Below are 19910 nucleotides of genomic sequence, written 5' to 3'. Positions count from 1 at the left end.
AGTATAGCATTTGGGTGTTCCAAGTTATCTGACAGACCAAGGTCCCAAATATCCTTCATCCTTACTCTAATTAAAAGATATCGCGCTCCCTTGTGCTCGGGCAGACAATTCGCATGACCTCCCAGCTCATTTGGCAACACTTGGGAGAAATCTGGCCTTGCAATCAGACTAAATGATGTGTTACCCTACACTTAATCTCCACCATCCATCAAAATCCAGGGGCCTTGGCCTCAGCCCCTCGACAAGAGGCCCACAGTACCTGGGTAGGATTTCATTCAGGGAATGAATGCAAAGCCCCTAATTCTCCATCCATCTCAGTCCTCTGTAAACAGTTAAAGACTGCAGCCAACAGCAAGAACTGCCAACCCAAATGAAAGCAGTGAGTCAGCAAAATAAAGACAGATGGCAATGGATTAACTGTAGCATAGGCAACGAGAAGCAGGCCCTACTTAGCTCTGACCAGATTGCTTTCCCTCAATTTCAGGCAACCCAGTGCTCACATGGAGTCCCTCATGAGCTATGCTGGAGATAGGGGAAAGCAGCTGCTGCACCCAGGGGTGTGTGTAGCCATAGCGGTGCAAGAGAATACTGCTTTAATCTATAGTTTCCAGGTGGTCCAGGCACGGGGAAGGGACAGGACAGAAGAAAGAAGACATTGATCAGGCTTTTCCCCAACTGTTCCACCTCCCTTGTCAAAGGGCCATTTCCTTCAATAGCCCTATTTCCAAGTATTCTTCTCTGTTGTCCCTTAACCATAGTTATTGGATCACATATTCCAGTTTGTGGACACACCACCATCAACACCATAACTTGCCCTGTTCTTGCCCATCAGCTTACTCAAGCTCAAAGTTTAGAGATAGTAAAGAGTTGAAACTACGTTTACAAAGAATTTGGGGGATTGTAGGCCGGGTGCAGTGGCTCATACCTGTAATCCCAGCACTTTGGGAAACCAAGGCAGGTGGATCACTTGAGGTCATGAGTTCAAGACCAGCTTGGCTAACATGGTGAAACTTCGTCTCTACTAAAAATACAAAAATTAGCTGGGCATGGTAACACATGCCTGTAATCCCAGCTACTCAGGAGGCTGAGGCAGGAGAATCGCTTGAACCCGGGAGGCAGAGGTTGCAGTGAGCTGAGATCACACCACTGTACTCCAGCCTGAGCAACAGAGTGACACTCCATCTCAAAAGAAAAAACAATTGGGGAGATTGTATGTGAATTTCCTTTATCCATGCCTATGATGGTGCATCCCTATTACTGTATTTCCTGGAACACAGCAGGTGCTCAATAAATTTTTCTGGAATAAAAGAAAAAATGGATGACTGAAAGCTCTCACACAAAATGTGGTCTGAAGCCCATAAACGAGATTCTACTGGAGTGGAATCCTTTGTTTAAATGTCCTTTTTTGGTTGTTTTTAAAGTAATGCATTTTTATTTCTCAGAAAGAGGATGATGAACATTTAACTTGCACAAAATATTCATTGGCACGTATCGTTTACTCTGGGAGCAGTAGCAGTGTCATTGACCACACAAATAGCAGAAGACACAAAGCATCAGCTTCTACTTCAAAATTCATTGTTACTTTTACAAAGCCTGCTCAAAAATGACCATTTTTCACATGCAGCTGTGTTGAGATATTATTTTATAAAATAAAACTTGCCATTTAGACTAAAGAGTTGTTCTCCTTAATAAGTTTTCTAAGATAATTTTTTGTGAATGTGCAAAAAGTGAGCTGATAGTTGTTCAGGTGTTGACTATTAGCAGAAAAATCTTATAAATAGTTCCATGATGCAAGTATTCTATCAATGTCATATGATGATTCAAATAGAAAATCAGTTAATTATATTTCAGCACTAGTTCTATTTTTTTTTTCAGATTTTGTTGTCTTGGTATTTGTATTTTTCATTTCATCACTACTTTTGCAAAGGATCTCAGTAGCAGAGTTATGTAAAGAAAGATTCCCATCCTCTATTTCTCCTGAAGCTCTCTGCTGTGTCAACATATGCAGCATAATTCCAGGGGTATATTTCTTTTGGTCCTGCTCTTACGCTTGCCATTCCCTCTTCTGGGTGTGCCTTCCTGGCTATTGCCATTGCTGGCTTTTTTTTTTTTTTAAACAACTTTTATTTTAGGTTCAGGAGTACATGTGTAGGTTTGTTATATAAGTAAATTTCGTGTCACGGGAGTTTGGTGTACAGATTATTTCACCACCCAGGTAATAAACATAGTACCCAATATGTAGTTTTTTGATCCTCACCCTCCTCCCGCCCTCCACCCTCAGTTAGGCCCCAGTGTCTGCTGTTCCCTTCTTTGTGTCCATGTGTACTCAAAGTTTAGCTCCTACTTATCAGTGAGAACATGCAGTATTTGGTTTCCTGTGCCTGTGTTAGTTCACTTAGGATAATGCAAATGTCTTTATTTACTCAGTCAAGGAATTAGTCAATCAACAAGCATTTCCTAACATCCCCCAGGTACCCAGCATTTTGTATGCATCCATCACCTTGGCTACATCAACAATTTCTGACGACTCTTCTCAAAAGGCCATCTTCTTAAGCTGACATATGTCTACATGCTGGCTTCCATATTCCTAAAATCTTTGATATTTGGGGTTTCTTAGAAGGGCTGCCAATAAATTACAACTGGCTTTTTCTGATGAACAGTCCTTATAGAAGTAGAATATCCTTGAGACTAATTCCAGATGATTCTTGGATATGAACAGGAATGGAGATAGGAATAAACACTTGACTTAGCTGAAGAAAGGAACAAACATTGGGGCATGGTGGGGCGGTGGGTAGGGAAGGAAAAAGTTCCCACTCTACACCTAGCTAGTTTACCACTTCCCACAACTACCCAGTTTGCCCACAGAATTGAGGCTGTTCTACTCTGACTTTTTCCAAGGTAAAATAATTGACTGAGGTGAAATTCACATAAAATTAACCATTTTAAACTGGATAATTCAGTGGCATTTAGTATATTCACATGTTGTATAACCATCACTTCTATCTAGTTCCAAAACATTTCCATCATTCCAAAGTAAAACCCCTTACCCATTAAGCAGATTCTTCTCATTTCTCCCAGGCCCTGGAAATCATCAGTGCCCCATCCCTACACATTTACCTATCCTGGATATTTCATGTAAATAAAATCATACAATATGAGGCCTCAGTGTCTGACTTCTGTCCTTTAGTATACTGTTTTCAAGGTTCATCCACATTGTAACCCATATCAGTAAGTTCATTCCTTTTTAGAGCTGAATAATATTCCACTGTATAGATATACCATATTTTTTGTTTATTCATCATGTGATGGATGTTTGGGTTGTTTTCACCTTTTGGCTATTGTGAGTAGTGCTGTTGTGAACACACGTGTACTTGTACTCGTCTGAGTCCCTGTTTTCGATTTTTGGGGAGTATATACCTAGAAGTGGAATTGTGGGGTCATATGGTAATTCCATGTTTAACTTTTTGAGGAACCATCAAACTATTTTTCTACCCTATTATTTTAATACCTTCAAGGATGAATAAACACTACAATAAAAGTGACCGATTCAAAGTCACTAGCATCTGTGAAGCTGACCTAGGTATGCCTGAGTTTTTGTCCCATGACTTTGGGAACTGCTTCAGGATTTCAGCTGCTTCAGAGACATCTTGACAAAGGTTGTTTCTGGGGGGTCCAATCAATGATCATCAGGGACTCAAGCATTTCCCTGAGATTGGCTCCTATGGAAGTTACTCAACATCATCTCCAGTCAATATGAAACATTTCTGGAACACCTCATCTAGCCTTCTTTCCTTCCATTCTTCCCTTCTCCTTTCTTTCCTTCTGTCCTTCCCTTCTTCTTTCTTTCTTTCCTTTATTCATCTAACAAATGTTTGTTGGGTACCTATCATATTTTAAGTAGTGTGCTAGATGTTAGGGGTACAGAGATAAATGAGATGCAGTTTCTGTCTCTGGGGCCACTGAAAATGCTGAAGAGATGGTACATACTCAAGTCAAGGTGCCAGATAGCATAGTAGCCAGGAGAGTTCCAAATGTGGACACTGTGTCCCACACAGACACCAGACTATAAGCTCCTCAAGGCAGTAACTGTGTCCTGTTCTTTGCTATATCCCTAGAGCCCAGCGCAGTGCCTGGAGCACATTTGCTGTCAGCAAAGCAACCTTAGAAAGGTGTGAGGTAGGGGGCCAGGTGCAGTGGCTCACACTTGTAATTCCAAAGGTTTGGGAGGCTGAGGTGGGAGGATCACTTGAGCCCAGGAGTTTGAGACCAGCCTGGGCAACATAGTGAGACCCTGTCTCTACAAAGAAATACAAAATTAGCTGGCTATGGTTGCATGTGCCTGTAGTCCTAGCTACTCTGGAAACTGAGGCAAGAGGATTGATTGAGGCCACGAGTTTGCCTGGCCTGGGTGACATAGTGAGATCCCACCTCTCCAAAATAAAAAAATAAAAACCTAATTAACTGGGCATGGTGGCACCTGCCTGTAATCCCAGATACTCAGGAGGTTGAGGCAGGAAGATCACTGAACTCAGGAGTTTGAGGCTCCAGTGAGCTATGATCATACCACTGTACTCTAGCCTGGGCAACATAGTGAGATCCCATCTCTAAAAAAAAAAAAAGAAGAAGAAGAAGAAGAAGAAGAAGAAGAAGAAGAAGAAGAAGAAGAAGAAGAAGAAGAAGAAGAAGAAGAAGAGGAAGAAAAGGGAGAAAGAAAAGACTGAGATAAGCTGCCTGGCAGCATCAGTCCATCACCTTTCCCTAGCACCCCTGGGGCCTGCATGGTTCCCTGTAGCCATCTCTCTTTCCTTAGTTCTGTCTTAGGCAGGTAGTGCAGAGTGGGTATCCTTTGGGTCAAGTATTCTCTGACCTCCCTACAATTTCAGAATGAGTTTTCTTTCAGAAGTGTTTTTATATTTTCAGTTTCATGATGCCTTCCTCAAAGAGGAACCCAGATGATGTGAGGAAGTGAGACCATCTTTCCCAGGAAGTAAATTCACAGTGAGCAGGAAAACCCTCAGTCACCAGCTTGATGTTTGTCTCTAGAAATAGTCTTCTATCAGCCTGTAGCTTAGGGTGGAGGTGGGAGCTGAGATGTGGGCAGGAGCCAGCCCTGATGCTGACGATGTTCCATGATTTGGGTATGCCTCTCTTTCAGTTCGTTCTGTGTTCTGCTTTCCTTGGACCTGAGTGCTAACCACAGAAGTTTCCAGAAGAAAACTGAGGGCAGCAGAGCATAGGTGTTGCCAATTTCATAAACTACTACTTCAGTTCACATTCTCGAAACACCTCCTGGACACAAGTAATAAAAAACTACAGGGTCAATGGGAAATAAGGGGAGGGAATTGAGAGGAAAGATGAATATAGAGGGAAAGGTGTTTCAGATGAGACTGGAAACAAGAGGAGTGGAAGTGGGGGAGAGGTAACCCAACCTTCACTGCAGAGAAGGAAAAGGCTCTCATGCAGGAAGCTGCTTTGAAATAAAAAGCCCTGGGGGCAGCGTGCAGACTCTAACTCTGGTCAGTCTCAGCTCCTTTAGGGCCAACTCTTGGCCTTGTCCCCTTTCGGGTTGAACCCTCTAGATCCATGCTGGAGTGTACAGGTAGAATGCGCAGGACATGTCCCCAAAGGGTAGACAGACCATGGAATGACACATTTGAAGGGATTTGATTATGTTAAAAATCAAGAAACTAAAGCTACCAAGGATATTTTTTCCTTTTTTAAAAAAGACCCAAAACTTCAGGCAACAGACTGTACTAGGAGCTCCTTTGTGAGATCTACCTACCAGCTTATGGGTGGGTTGCTACCTCCAATAAAATTTCCATTTGAACTCCTATTGGGGATGGCAAGTATTAATACTATGTTAGGTGCTTGGGAGTACAATTATGAACCAGACACGGTCCCTGCCCTCAAGGAATTTGCAGTCTAATAGGGAAGAGAGATAAAGCAGACAGCTAATTATAACATGGAATGATGAGGTCTGGAAGTTGTTGGGGGAGGACAGAGGATGAGCATTTAAATCACTCTGAAGTGTCAGGGAAGGCTTCCTGAAAGACATGATGCATAAACTGAAGAATGAGTAGGAGTCAGCCAAGTTAAAGGGAAGGGAGAAAGGATATTCCAGACAGATGAGCTTTGCAGGAGTAAGGTATGCTAAGAAAGATTAAAGCAAAAATTTATAAAATACACAAACATCAAAAATGAAATGTTGATCAATACAAGCAAAAGCCAGCTCTTTGGAGAGACCATGAAAATAGGCAAAGATTAGCAAGTTTGCTAAACTAAAACAAACAAAACAAAAACAAACAAACAAAAAAAAACAACCACCACTCAAGAGTAAAAAGAGGCAGAGAAACGGAGAGGGAGAAAGATAGGGAGAGGGAGAAGAAGAAAAGGAGAGAGAGAGGACAGAACTGCATTTAGAATATATTAAAAATCAGATATGAAGGGTGGGACTAAACAAAAAATAAAAATAAAAAAGAATATATTGAAAAGTATAAGAGAATATTATTCTTAGTAATTGTGTAAGTCCTGGTATGGGTATAAAATTATGAATAATTGGCATTTTGTATTAATATTTATACTGATAAATTTGGAACATAGATGAAATAGACAATTTTCTGGGAGACTTTACCAAAATTGGCTTGAGAGCAAGATGAAAATCTGGCTATATCAACAAAACTAGAGAAGAAATGGAAATAGAATCAAAGATGTGTACACCTCAGCCCCCTTAACACACACAAGTAGGCTTTAAAGGTAAAGTGTACAACAGCTTTAAGGAACAGATAATCCCTTTACCAAACAAACAATTTCAAAAAAAAGATGAGAAGCTTCCAACTTATTTTCCAAAGATCATAACACCAATACCAAATTGTATGAGGACAGAAAACTAACTCTATACAAAACCCCTAAATAAATTATTACCAAATCAAATCTCGCACTTCGGAAAAAGAAGATTATACCATTACCAAGTAGGGTTTATCCCAGAAATTCAAGGCTGGTTCACCATTAGAAAATATACCAATGTAATTCATTATATTTGCATAATAAAGGAAAATATAATATGATCATTTCAATAGATGCAGCAAAGATGTTTGCTATAACTGAGTTGAGTACTCATTTGCTCTTAGAAAGCTCTAAGAAAATTAGAAATACAAGGAAACTTTAACTTAATAAAAAGTACTTTCCAGAAAGGTACAGAAAACTTCATACTTAAAGAGGCAGCAAGTGTAGCAGAGTAGTTAAGAACACAGTCTCCAAAGCTAAGCAGTGGAGCTTTGAACACTTGTTGGTTGTGTGACCTTGGGCAAGTTACTTAGCTTTTCTATGCCTCAGTTTTCTTATCTGTAAAAGAGGAATAACAATAACAACAATAATAGTATCTATTTCATAACATTGTAGAAGGATTAAATAGCCTAATATTTGTAAAGTGTTCATAATAATGTTTCACACATAGAAGAATACACAAGTGTTTGTTAACAAATTTTGAAATATTAGATGTTTTCACCCTTAAAGTCAAGAACAAGACAGGAATGTTTATTTCTACTGCTACTCTGCTATTCAACATTTTACTAGAGCTCCAAGCCAATGCCATAGAATAAAAAATAGAATTAATAGCATCAGAAAGGAAGAAACAAAATCATCAATATTTGCAGATAATATAATCATCTAACAAAAAATGAAGTCTGTGTCTTGTCGGAAAGGAAGTAAAAGAAGGAAATTCTACTCTCTAGGGTATTCCAGTATCAACTTTTTTTTCTAGACATTTCTATAAATTGAACATTGAGTCCATCATCTTCCCTCCATGTCTACTGCTCTTCTTGACTCCCATTTTGCTGTCAACAGCACCACCACTTCCTTTTTTAAAATTTAATTTAATTTTAAGTTCTGAGATACATGTGCAGGATGTGCAGGTTTGTTACATAGGTAAACGTGTGCCGTGGTGGTTTGCTGCACCTATTAATCTATCACCTAGGTATTAAGCCCTGCATGCATTAGCTATTTATCCTGATTCTCTTCTCCCCCTGCCCGCCAGACAGGCCCCAGTGTACGTTGTTCCCCTGCCTGTGTCCATGTGTTTTCATTGTTCAGCTCCAACTTAGAAGCAAAAACAATGGCACCACCACTTTTGAAGTCACCTAGACTAAAAACTTTGGAAGACTCTTGGACTCTTCCTTCTCGTTCATCTCCCATATCCAATTACCTACTCTATCTGGTTAGTTTTTCCTACAAAATATTTTTCAAATGTTTTCTATTCTCACTCTCATGTCTCTAGTCCAGGTGTATATCAACTCATGCCTGAAATAATGGATATCCTCCAGTCCCTCTCCAAGTCACCAAGTGCTCCATAGGCCAATCCTATTCGAAGACTACTATTGTCAAGTCACTCTCTTGCTTAAAAATCTCTAGTGGCTTCTCCCTTCCCATCATATCCAGTCTAAACTCCTCCACTTGGTAGCCTTTTACCATTTTGCTGCACCCAATCTGCACAGTTTATTTTCTCCTACTCACTTTATATGTATGTACCCTCTGATTTAGCAAGACCAGTGTTCTCAATATCCTCATCCACCTCCTTTCCTTTTTAATTCAGTACCTTTGTTTAATTCAGTGCCTTGTATTGTCCTGTCTCTCCCCCTGAGTGTCTCCAAATCTCCCCCATTTTTAATGGTTAGCTTAAATAGCACCAATTTTTACTTTCTCAAGTGAGATAATGGATACCATACTGTGTTCATTTAATCTTCTCAGCAACTTTTAAAGTACTTATTCATTTTCACCCCATTTTATGGATCACGTATAGTGATTTGCTCAAAGTTCGCATTGCTGATAATGGTGGATCTGGAATTCAAAGCCATGTTTACTGCCCAACCTCAGAGGTCATGCTCCTAACCACCCCCCTGTTCTGACTTTCTGGGATGCCTCCCCTGGCTGCCTCAACCCTCTCTGACCTTCTCTTCCTTTTCTTTGGCTGCTACGCATTATTGTGTAGTATGTACAAGTTTAGCTCCCAGCAAAACTGTAAGCTTTTGGAGGTCAGGATCCATTGACCCTGATCTCCTACTTCTCTGTCTCTTCCTCCCTACAAGAGCTGCACCACGATGCTTAGTTGGTTAACTGGTAAGGTTGATCAAATATAGCTAAATATATAGGAATTTGGCCTTGGTATCCAGTCTTCAAGAAACCTTTTGAGTAGCTTGAGGATAATGCAAGCCCTTCCCATTCAAGCCTGGGTTTTTAGGCCCAGAAAGGGAAAGGAGGAGTAGAATTATTTCATTTCCCAAGAAATTATTAAATTTCCCCTGGTCCCCTTCCCCGATGATCACGCTTCTCTCTGCATAGCTTAGGTCAATGTTGCATGACAAATCTTCCCTTTACATAATGGTTGGATCAGGCCAGATTTTGTTAGCATGTGCAAATAGAGCCAAACCTGTCAACTTACAATTGTGCAAAATCTGACTCCTGGGAATCTTCCAGAAGTGAGCCGGGGAAAACTAATATCTGTCCTACCTACCTCACAGGGTCATGGTGAGAATCAAATGAGATAATGGATATGAGCACACTTTGAAAAGTAGCAGTGAAAAGCAGCTTGCTTCTTGAGCCTGGAGTGGAGCAGTAGGAGCTCTTTGGTGATTTCAAGGCCAGGTGAAGGGTGGAGGCTCTTCTGAAATTCTTGGACTCATCATTTCCCAATGTTGTAAGACTTGCTTTCCGGCAATTCTTGGGAAATTTTACTTTATTGTGAGACTTCTTCAACTACATGGGAATTTGTCCTTGACTTCCCTTTTCCTTTTTGTAATTACCCTTACTCAACTAGTCCACAGTACTTTGAAAGATTCTACAAGATAAGCTAACTTTCCCTCCTTTTGGTGCGTTGAAGAGACAGTATTTTGCTGGTGGCTTACATTTAGATTTCGAATCTCTCTCCAACATCAGGAGCAAGTGATACAGGGAAAGCACACTCTGAGATTGATGGCTTCCATGATGGTCTATAAATGACAATTAGCCATTCAATATTATTGGATAAATAAGGAGTGCCTCTCTGCTTCCCCTGGAGAGACCAAATTCCCTCAGAATTCAAGTGTTAGAAGACACAAGAGAACCTAGAAGTCTAGAATGGAAGGCTAGTGGTGAGAGAGAAGATATTTTTGTAAGAAAGAAAGTTTTGGTTCAAAAGATTCCAATTCTGAAAGTGAAGGACTTTGGGGAAAGCCAGGGGAGAGTGAGCTCAGCTTGGACAGAGAAGAGGAAAGAGTGCCGACTGTGCAGGGATCTTGGCCAAAGGGCCCTGGATCAAGACTAGACTGGGCTTGCAGAGGTAGCCAGAGGTATTCTGACCAGGGAATTGAGCAAGATTTATTGCCTAAGTTGGCCTCAACTGGACAGAGTTTGGCTTCGGGTCTGTTTTGTGTGTTGGGCATGCATACGTACCTCCTTACAGTTGAAGCCTTCAGATAGTGAGCCATGTCCTCAGCAAAATGGGGCCAAAGGGAGGTTGCTGCTGGTGTAGGAAGTGGGGACAGAACCTGAGAAGCAAAGCTAGGGAAAGTACCCCTAGGCCTCCGAAGGTAGCCATGTAGGCAGGAAATAGCAGCCCTCTTGTCCCCCACAGCTCCTGGGCCACTGGCTGTCCTATCTACATTTGAACAATATGTACCCAGCAGACTGGGCAGCTGGCCAAGAAGCTCATTATTGTGCCCCATCCCGTGGCCTCCTGGGCAACCAGGTTCCATGCATCTTATTCCACTGCTCTGCTCTACTTTTGCTTCCATTATACTGACTCTCATGAGCTGCCGTGTTGAACTGAGGGAATGTTGTGGGCTTCTATGTGTGTGCATGCATGCATCCGTGTGTGTGTGTGCGTGTGTGTGTGTGTTTGTGTGTGTGTATTGGAGGGGTCCCGAGTGGCCCCCAGCCTCAGCCTCTCTGACTCCAGGCTTCGGAGGGTGCCTGTGCCTATGAACTTTGCTTGGCTAGCCTGCTGGATGGAGAGAGATGAGAGTAAACCCCTGCTGGTTCCGTCCCACACTCCCCGTTATGATAGGCAGTGAAGCAAATCACTTGGGCAATTGCCTGACCTTAATGGGATAGAAAGGGCTCCTCTCTTGCTTGAAAGGAACATCCAAGCATGTGCTTAGTGTTTAGTTTTCCTGGAAAAATAATTTTTCTGGCATGCTAAAGAGGGTGAATTTGCCTTCAGAAAGGATTGTGTCATATCCATAACCTTTGCAGCCTCTCTATCATTTCCAGGGATGAAAACTGCATTCAGGGGAAGACAAACCAAACATCTGCTAGGATAAGGTTTTAGTTTTCACTGCAAGAAAACTGTGTTGTGTAAAGAAAAATAGAGATACACTCTTGGGCCGTTCTTTGGGGGTAACTTAGCAACCCATCGAAATCAAGAGATTTTTGAAGGATACTGCAAAGTAGAATCAGGTCTGACTGTTCAGTGTTATGATTTTAAGGGCACTGAGTACAGACAGCACCCCACCCCTCACCTCCAGCACCCTGCCTGGAATTCCAGCTTTTAGAAATTCATTTCTTTGTATTTGAAAGACCTTATGTGTCTTCTGGAGTCACATGTTGAAAAGTAAAATATGCCTGGGAGGAATATCACCTAAAACCATATCAGCTGATAACAGCTATCTCTTCAGTGAAGATGGAGAGCCTGGGATGGGACAGAAAGATCTCTGGGAATAGCAGGAATAGGATGCCTGAGTGACAAGAGGGGACAAGGGAACGAAAGGGAAAATGGAAGGTTAGCAAGACATGGCTAACTTAAGACACCATAAATGGAAGGAACCTCATAGACCATCTATACCAATGCTTTTCAAAAAAAGAAAAAAAAACATTTAAAAAACATGGAGGCTGGGTGCTCATGCCTGTAATCTCAGCACTTGGGGAGACTGACGTGGATGGATCACTTGAGGTCAGGAGTTCAAGACCAGCCTGGCCAACATGGCAAAACCCCGTCTCTACTAAAAATACAAAAATCAGCCCAGCATGGTGGCACATGTCTGTAGTCCCAGCTACTCGGGAGGCTGAGGCATGAGAATCTCTTGAACCCAGGAGGCAGAGGTTGCAGTGAGCCGAGATTGTGCCACGGCACTCCAGCCTGGGTGACAGAAAAAAAAGATTAAAAAATAAAAAACATTGGAACCCTCTGCTCAAACACAGAACCCCATTACGTATGAAATGAATACAAGCAGGGCTGCTCTGGTTAAAGTGGGGGCAAGAGCCTTGGGACCCAGTTTACTCAGACTCTCTACTGCTTAAGCTAAGAGAAAAGTGAGGCAGCACCACACTCATCCAGATAGTGAGAATCAATGGTTCAACATGAATTTTGTGGGCCAGTTTGTTAAATATAGCCATCGTTAAAAATGAAATGATCTAAACTTACAATTAGGTTATGCTAAAGACAAAGCTGGCCGGGCGTAGTGGCTCACACCTGTAATTCCAACACTTTGGGAGGCCAAGGCGGGTGGATCATGAGGTCAGGAGTTTGAGACCAGCCTGGCCAACAGAGTGAAGCCCCGTCTCTACTAAAAATACAAAACATTAGCCAGGTGTGGTGGCGGGCGCCTGTAATCCCAGCTACTCGGGAGATGGAGGCAGGAGAATCACTTGAACCTGGGAAGCAGAGGTTGCAGTGAGCCGAGATAGCGCCACTGCACTCCAGTCCAGGCGACAGTGGGAGACTATGTCTCAAAAACAAAACAAAAAAAAACCAGACAAAGCTAATGAATACTCAAAACTCATCACTTCCTAATTATTTCACTACACTTATGTTACCTATGCTTTTGAAGTTATTTACATCTATTGTATCTGTGTGGCGGAAATACTCTACGATGCCATGCTGTTGCACATGTATTCCTGACTCCTTGTTCGGTGATGTCATGTCAGGAGCTTGAAACTGGCCATGGTGGGAGCATTTACACCATGGAAATCAGCAAACACTATAAACCAGCATTCCCCTCCCTGCTCAACTGAGGGAGGCAATTGTTGGACATCTGCCAGCATGCCACTGACTATACTATACTGTAAGTCCTCACTTCTTTGGAAGCTGTACTTCCAGCAACCTCAACCATGTGGAATGCAGCTTAGCACTAAGGAGGAAGAGAAAATACATCCAACTGGCCAACCATTATCACAAAACACATCCACTTTATACTCCGTGGGAGAGAAAAGCCACTGTAAGGCCCTAGCCTAGGCAAACATGTGTTAAATAACATGGCAGATAAGAAGTGCTAGCCCTCAGAAAATGATACCCCAAATGATGGTGCTTTGGCATGCTGAGTACTTTGAACTAAAGGAGACTGGAAGGTCTCAGTTGCCACCTCAGAAGCAAAGTCTCTCGCTGACCTTCTCCTACCCTCCCTGACCTTCTCCTACCCTCCTGTCTCCCGCCCCGGGTGAATCATAGAAACTGGAACCTCTCTCCCCCAAGGCAACCCATACGATCTAGAAAGGTCACTTCTCCCTTGCAGACCCTCATGCCAGAGAGTTCCTGCCCTATACCCTGGAGGAAGGAATGCTACACAGAAAAGCCAAGAAGATTCTAAACAGACAAGACTTACTGGGTACCCTCTACCTTCAGTCTGTTACCATTAGATCATACCCTTTGTCCAATCACATTTCTATACGTTCTTTATAGAACCTAAGCATAAAAATACACCATTTTCCCTGGGCCTTTGGGTCGTCATTTCTGAAAGCTCCCATGTCATGTAAAATTTGATTAAATAAGTTTGTTAAATGCTTTTCTCTTGTTAACTGTCTTTTGTTACAGGGTTAGGAAAGAGATCACATCTTTCTGCTCCTAAAGAAACAACACGGTGACAGCAGCACAGAGCGACAGCTGACACTGGGAAGTCTCGGCACCACAATCTGGAGCCTTTTATTATAAGGGCAAACAACCCAACTTATTCCTGAGACCCTCAAAGACCTCACTGCATCACAGCCCAGCACAGTTTAGGAAGTGGAAGTGTTCATTCTCTGACCCCCTCAAAATGGGCCAAATTATAGGCAGAACAAGCTCCATAAGAAGGCTCCAGGTCTGTCATGTCCACAGTACCCAACACAGTGCTTAGTGCATAGGAGGCCCTGAATAAACAAATATCTATTTAAAGAATTAAACCAATTTTCACAAGCAAACTCCTTGCCTCTTTTATCACTCTTTCCAGAAAAAGGACTCAGGACGTTTAGTTTCAGAAAGCAGTGGAGTCTGAATACATTTCAAAAAGCTATCTATCCCAAACTGTGAGACTTGGGTTTCTTCCTAAGCCAGTACTCAGCAAGGAGAAGCCCATGTTCAGTTTGAACACCAGGATCAAGAAGCCCAAAGGCAAGAAGCCAGACAAGTTCAAGTTCGGCATCTCCCAGGCTCTTCTGGAGCCAAAGATGAACGTGGACCTCAAGACTCAGCTCAGGGAGCTGAATATCATAGCAGCCAAGGAAACTGAAGTTGGTGGTAGTCAGAAAGCTATCATAATCTTTGTTCCTGTTTCTCAACTGAAATCTTCCCAGAAAATCCAAGTCTGGCTAGTACGTGAATTGGAGAAAGAGTTCAGTGAGAAGCATGTTGTCTTTATTACTCAGAGGAGAATTCTGCCTAAGCCAACTTGAAAAAGCCATACAAAAAATAAGCAAAAGCATCACGGGAGCCATACTCTGATAGCTGTGTACCATGCGATCTTGAGGACTTGATCTTTCCAAGTTAAATTGTGGGCAAGAGAATCCACTTGAAACTGGATGGCAGCTGCCTCGCAAAGGTTCATTTGGACAAAGCACAGCAGAACAATGTGGCACACAAGGTTGAAATTTTTTCTGGTGTCTATAAGAAGCTCATAGGTAATGATGTTAATTTTGAATTCCCAGAGTTTCACTTGTAAACAAAAATGACTAAATAAGGTATATTCACAGTAAAAACAAACAAACAAATAAAAACAACAAAAAACAAAACTGAGTTCCAAAAGGATTGATACCCAAAGGGGCCAAATGTCTACTCTTAGATAAATCTTTGGTATGAGAACTCTAATGCCCTAATCATGTCTGATAAACAGGAAATGGCTTTATCATGATGCGGAGCTGACTGTCAGCACCATGGGTTCTCCCAGCTGCCCCTACTCCAAACATCTCTGGCGTCCCTCTTCTCTCCCTTCTGTGCCTGTTCCCTTCACTTTCTAGTCTCTCACCCCTCTCACCTTCTGCCCCCTTTCTTCCTCTATCCTCCTCATGCCCTTGGCCTGCCAGTCATCCCCCACTTGGCCCTAAGCACCCACCAGGCCAAGTCCTGCCTGAGACCCTCAGGCTAGAGAGATTGCTTCCCCCATACCCAGACAAAATGTGTTCAGTAGAAATGTGTTGTCTCCAGCCTTTACAAAGGAAGCTCATCTAGAGCCAAATACTTTCCTTTTCTCATTTCTTAATTTCTATGGGGGGAGGAGGGTATCGTGTGGGTGTGTATATGAGTATCCCAGACAACTGTGCTGTATCCAAAGTACCTTTTATCCCTGTGTGTCCTTGCAGCCTACTTGGACCTATCTAAAGTTTATAGTATTGCAGCAGAGGAACTTGAGCCTATTTCCTGATTTTAATTAAGCCTTTTTGGGTTACAGTGACCCAGAGGCAACTATCTAGCTAGTTCAGGCAGACTCTGAAAAGAGCTTAGGCTGGAATTGCTGGGTGAACTGAAGGTTTTCCTCAGAAAACACCCACGTTGGCAAGTCATGTGGCTCAAATTGGATGGGTAGTTGGTAGGCTGCACTTTCTTTCTCTGGCGGCACGGTCAGTAATCCGACTATTGGTCTTCACGGACATTTTGGGGTCCTTCTAGAGGATCTTGTGGTTTGTGGCCAACCCTAGTGAAGTTTCTTATTTCTGTTCTCTGGTTCTACAGGCAATTGCCCCCAGGTGAGTGGTGCAGCTGGCCCTTGGTCAGGTTGACTCCACAGCAGGGCTATCCCAGGAAACCTCATTTGAAGATAAACCCCTCACCACAGGGGTTGAATCAATAGGGAGAGAATTCAGAAGTGGGCTTGGGTTAGGAAAAGTAATCTGAAAGAGTCTAGCCGGCCAGCTGACTTCCAGAAGCTCTGCTGGAGCAGAGCAGTGTTGGCCAAGTTACTTAATCTCTCTCTGTGCCTCAGTTTCCACATCTGTAAAATTGGTTAACAATAACATCTACCTCACAGTGCTGTGGTAAGGATTAAATAAATGATATATCCAATATGCTTCCTCTAGCATCTGGCACATAATATGTGCTTTTAAAAGCATGGGGCGGGGGGTGGGGGTGGTTACAGAAAATCAAAATTGTGGATTTCTTAAGAGACATGGAAGAGCTGGAATAAACTGTCACGCAAAATCCTTGAGGCCTGATCCCCCAGATGTGAGGCCCACGACTGCTCTCTGCTATTGTGGTCCGTCAGTCTGTGTCACGCATAACGGGGCAGGTAGAAGTGTCCCTGGGCTAGCAGGCTCACTGAAAATTCAAAGCACATGCACTCAGCACAGTCACGGTAATAATAGTGGTAAGGAATTGGAAACTGTGGTGATGGCTTCCCGATTCCACAATCATTACAGTAAGGGTGTGCCTGTGGGGCCACATATGAAAAGAGTCCTGGCCCAGGCCCCTCATACACACTCCCCAGGCCCTCTCCTCAGGCCCGATGGCTCATCAATCTTATTCCTGAAGGTTCTACCAGTGGCTCAGGGAAGGCCTGGGCCTTCTTGACACCCTTCCCTCACCTAACCACCTGCTCACCCTCCAGGCTTACAACAAAACCCAGACACATCACTACCCACCCTTCTCCATTTGGTTTTTAACCTTAAGTGAAAAGCTGCTTGTCTTAAAAAATTAGAGATCCTGTCTTTACCTCTGAGACACTTTGATTTAGAGAAGACAGGGGACTTCAGTGCTTCACACTGAAATGCAAACATTTCAGGCAGTGTGACAAGCCAATGCAGTCCTCTGCCATTGTGGGTCCCTAAAATGACATCAGGCCTTGCTCTACCTTGTCCCAATGCAGAGGGTGAGTTAGGCGCAGAGCTGGGTTTTCTAGGACACCTGAAGAGATCAATTTGAGGTCAGCACATGGCTTCATGGGTCTGTGGGCACTCAAGTCCCCTCAGAGCTCTTGCTCTTGTCTCAGGATTGTTCTTAAAACATTGTGACTGGGAGTCCTAGGACTGCTTCTAGTAGGAGTTCAATTCCACAGACCATTAAAAAAGTCATTTCTTAGAAATTCAAGTCCATATCAGGAATGATAAAAGGATGGCTGTCTCCCAAGGTCTGCAAGCTGTGTAGGATTTAGCTGCAAATAAATAAAATAAATAAAGGAATCCAGTCCCTTTTTGTTAATTGTGCCAATACTTTCATTTTTCAGGCAATTTCAGTTCAGTCCAGATCTGGTTTCTGGAGTCACATTTTTCCAATCATCCTTCCCATTTGCAAGGAGGAGTCCAAGTATGTGATTTGAATTTGCCCAGGTGCTGGCAGTTAGGGAAGGTTTTCATATTCAAAGCTGCACATGCTTTGGAAATGTGACCCCAATGATTGCAAAAGGAGGCAATCATCTCTGGAGGGGAGGGGTTGGGGAAAGAAGCTCGTATGGGAGTTAGTGGGCTCCGTCCTTGGACTTCAGCATTTCTCAGGCGTCTTGCCTTCTCTGTCTATTCTCATGCCTTTAACTAGTACCGTTAGTGGAGCTTCCATCCTTCAGTGCAGTCCTGTCACTGGAGCCCCAGTCCTGGTTCTCCAACTGCGTATGGTAGCACTGCCCTAGCTGGAAAGCTTGTTAGACAAATACCCAAATGATTCTTATGATCAGGCAAGTTCAGTAAGCCTAGGCAATGTTTTTTCTACCCAGATGTTCCACCATCACCTGAAGCACAATATGATTAAAACCATACTCATCCTAAAAGCAATTCATCCTAAAAACTATACTGAAAGAATGAGACAGATCTACACATGGTTATATGGAACAGTCAGGGTATGCCTGTGGGGTTCATACGAGAAGAGTCCTGGCCCAGGCCCCTCATGCACTTGCTGACTTCACCTCTCCCCAAGCCCAATAGCTCATCTCTCTCATTCCTGAAAGTTCTACCAGTGGCTCAGGGGCCATGGTGGCAGACCTAGGCCTTCCTGACACCTCCAGGAAGGCTCCTGAAGTGAAAAAAAAAGCAGGCTGCCGCCATTACAGTGGAATCTCGCTTAGCTGATGTCTGTGGGGCCAACTCTCACAATTAAAGGATGCTCTGCATTTCCTGTGTAAAATGCACTGATTGATACCCACAGTATTCTGGATGCACTTGGTCACGGCTCCCTAGTGGGTCCAAGCACTTCCACTTTTACTGATTTTTAATTAACTAACTACTCTCCCAGTTGAATAGATAAGAGAGTCTATTTGTAGCTAACAAAAAGATGCATAGCATGAACCTATTTTTTAACAGAATTTACAAACACATACATAGGCTTGTAAAATGCAGATAAAATTTCAAGAAACGTGACCAGTGGTTGCTCCTGGGAAGGCATATTGGGTGTCTGGGGTAGAAGGGTTCCCCCCATACCCTTTTTTACTGTTTTTTTTTTTTTCACAATGTTCATGCATTATTTTTTCCAGAATTTTTATTTTGAAAACATTCAAACTTACAAATAGATCAAAGAAGTAGAACAATGAACATACATATAACTGCCAAGATTCCACAATTAACATTTCAACATAGTTGCTGTGTAGTTCTGTTTCTATCAGTCTATTTACACACACACACACACACACACACACACACACATTTGAAGGTCACAGGCATCATAACACATTCCCACTAAATTCTTCAGAATGACTTTTTAAAGAATAAGAAGATTCTCCCTCCTAACCACAAAATATTATCACAGCTAAGAAAATAAACAATAATCTCCTAATATAATTTAATTTTGAATCCTCCATATTCAAATTGCCCCAATATTCCCCAAATGTCTTTCGTAGCTTTGTAAAATCCAGAATCCAAAACCAAGGTTTGTGTATTGCATCTACTTATGTCCCTTTAGTGTCGTTTAATCTAGAACAGTGTGTGCTCCTAATTTTTGTGTGTGACACTGAATTTTTGAAGAGTTCAGGCTAGTCTTGTAGAATATCTCATATTCTGAATTTGTCTGTTTTCTCATGGTATGTGGGTTTTTCAAAAAAATTAAAAGATTTAATAGCAATAGTAATAAAAGAAAGCAGGCTCTGTTTTATATAAACAGCAACCTTAAAATGAGTATGCTATCCCAATATGCCTAGTAGCAGCATTGCCCAGTCTTCTGGTTCCCATATCAGATTCTTTAATCATCCTGCTGTCTTTCTTTCTTCATATTCAGCCAGTTCCCAAGTCTGTGAATTTGCCCTTTGACATGCCTAACGGCTTAATGCCTTCTCTAGTCCCACCATGCCCCTACCCTGGATCAGGCCTTCAATACCTCAGCCCTAAAGTATTGCAACTGCCTCCTAATTGACCCCTCTAGTGCCAGAATCTTCCCCTGAACACCTGCTGCACTGTGAATATAGAAAACACACTGCCTTTTCTATGTCACTCCTATCTGGAAAACCATCGATGGCTATTGCCTATTTCCCATCTTTCTTCAGTCAGAGCCAGCTTTGAACATAGCCTTCAACACCAGACAGAGACAGATCTCTACCTAAATCCTAGCACTGCCAATTACTTGCTGAGTGGCCTTAGAGAAGTCACTAGGCTTATCTGGCCTTCCATTTTCTTATCTGTAAATTGGAAATAACAGTTGTCCCTACCTCTCAAGTTTGACCAGCATTTGCCCACAGAGCTCCCACCTTTTCTAGGGGTCACTCCAAGCCTCATCCTTTCTTTAAGTCTCAGCTGGAGCCTTGCCTCCTCCAGGAGGACTTCTTATTCACAGCAGCACCCCCTCT

At 42.6% G+C, this 19910-nt stretch overlaps 1 protein-coding gene and 1 pseudogene across 2 annotated transcripts in view; one reads left to right on the top strand and one right to left on the bottom strand.

Moving 5' to 3' along the window:
• The window catches only part of LOC105481414 (placenta enriched 1), a 201278-nt gene that overhangs the window by 70807 nt on the left and 110561 nt on the right, over window positions 1–19910 (bottom strand). The window lies entirely within an intron of this gene.
• LOC105481462 (small ribosomal subunit protein eS7-like) lies at window positions 14230–14879 on the top strand (annotated as a pseudogene).

The sequence above is a fragment of the Macaca nemestrina genome, chromosome X (genome assembly GCF_043159975.1).
Source record: "Macaca nemestrina isolate mMacNem1 chromosome X, mMacNem.hap1, whole genome shotgun sequence".
Taxonomy (NCBI): Eukaryota; Metazoa; Chordata; class Mammalia; order Primates; family Cercopithecidae; genus Macaca; species Macaca nemestrina.
Note: the sequence above shows the minus strand (reverse complement) of the source record. Positions and strands in the feature narration are given on the sequence as shown.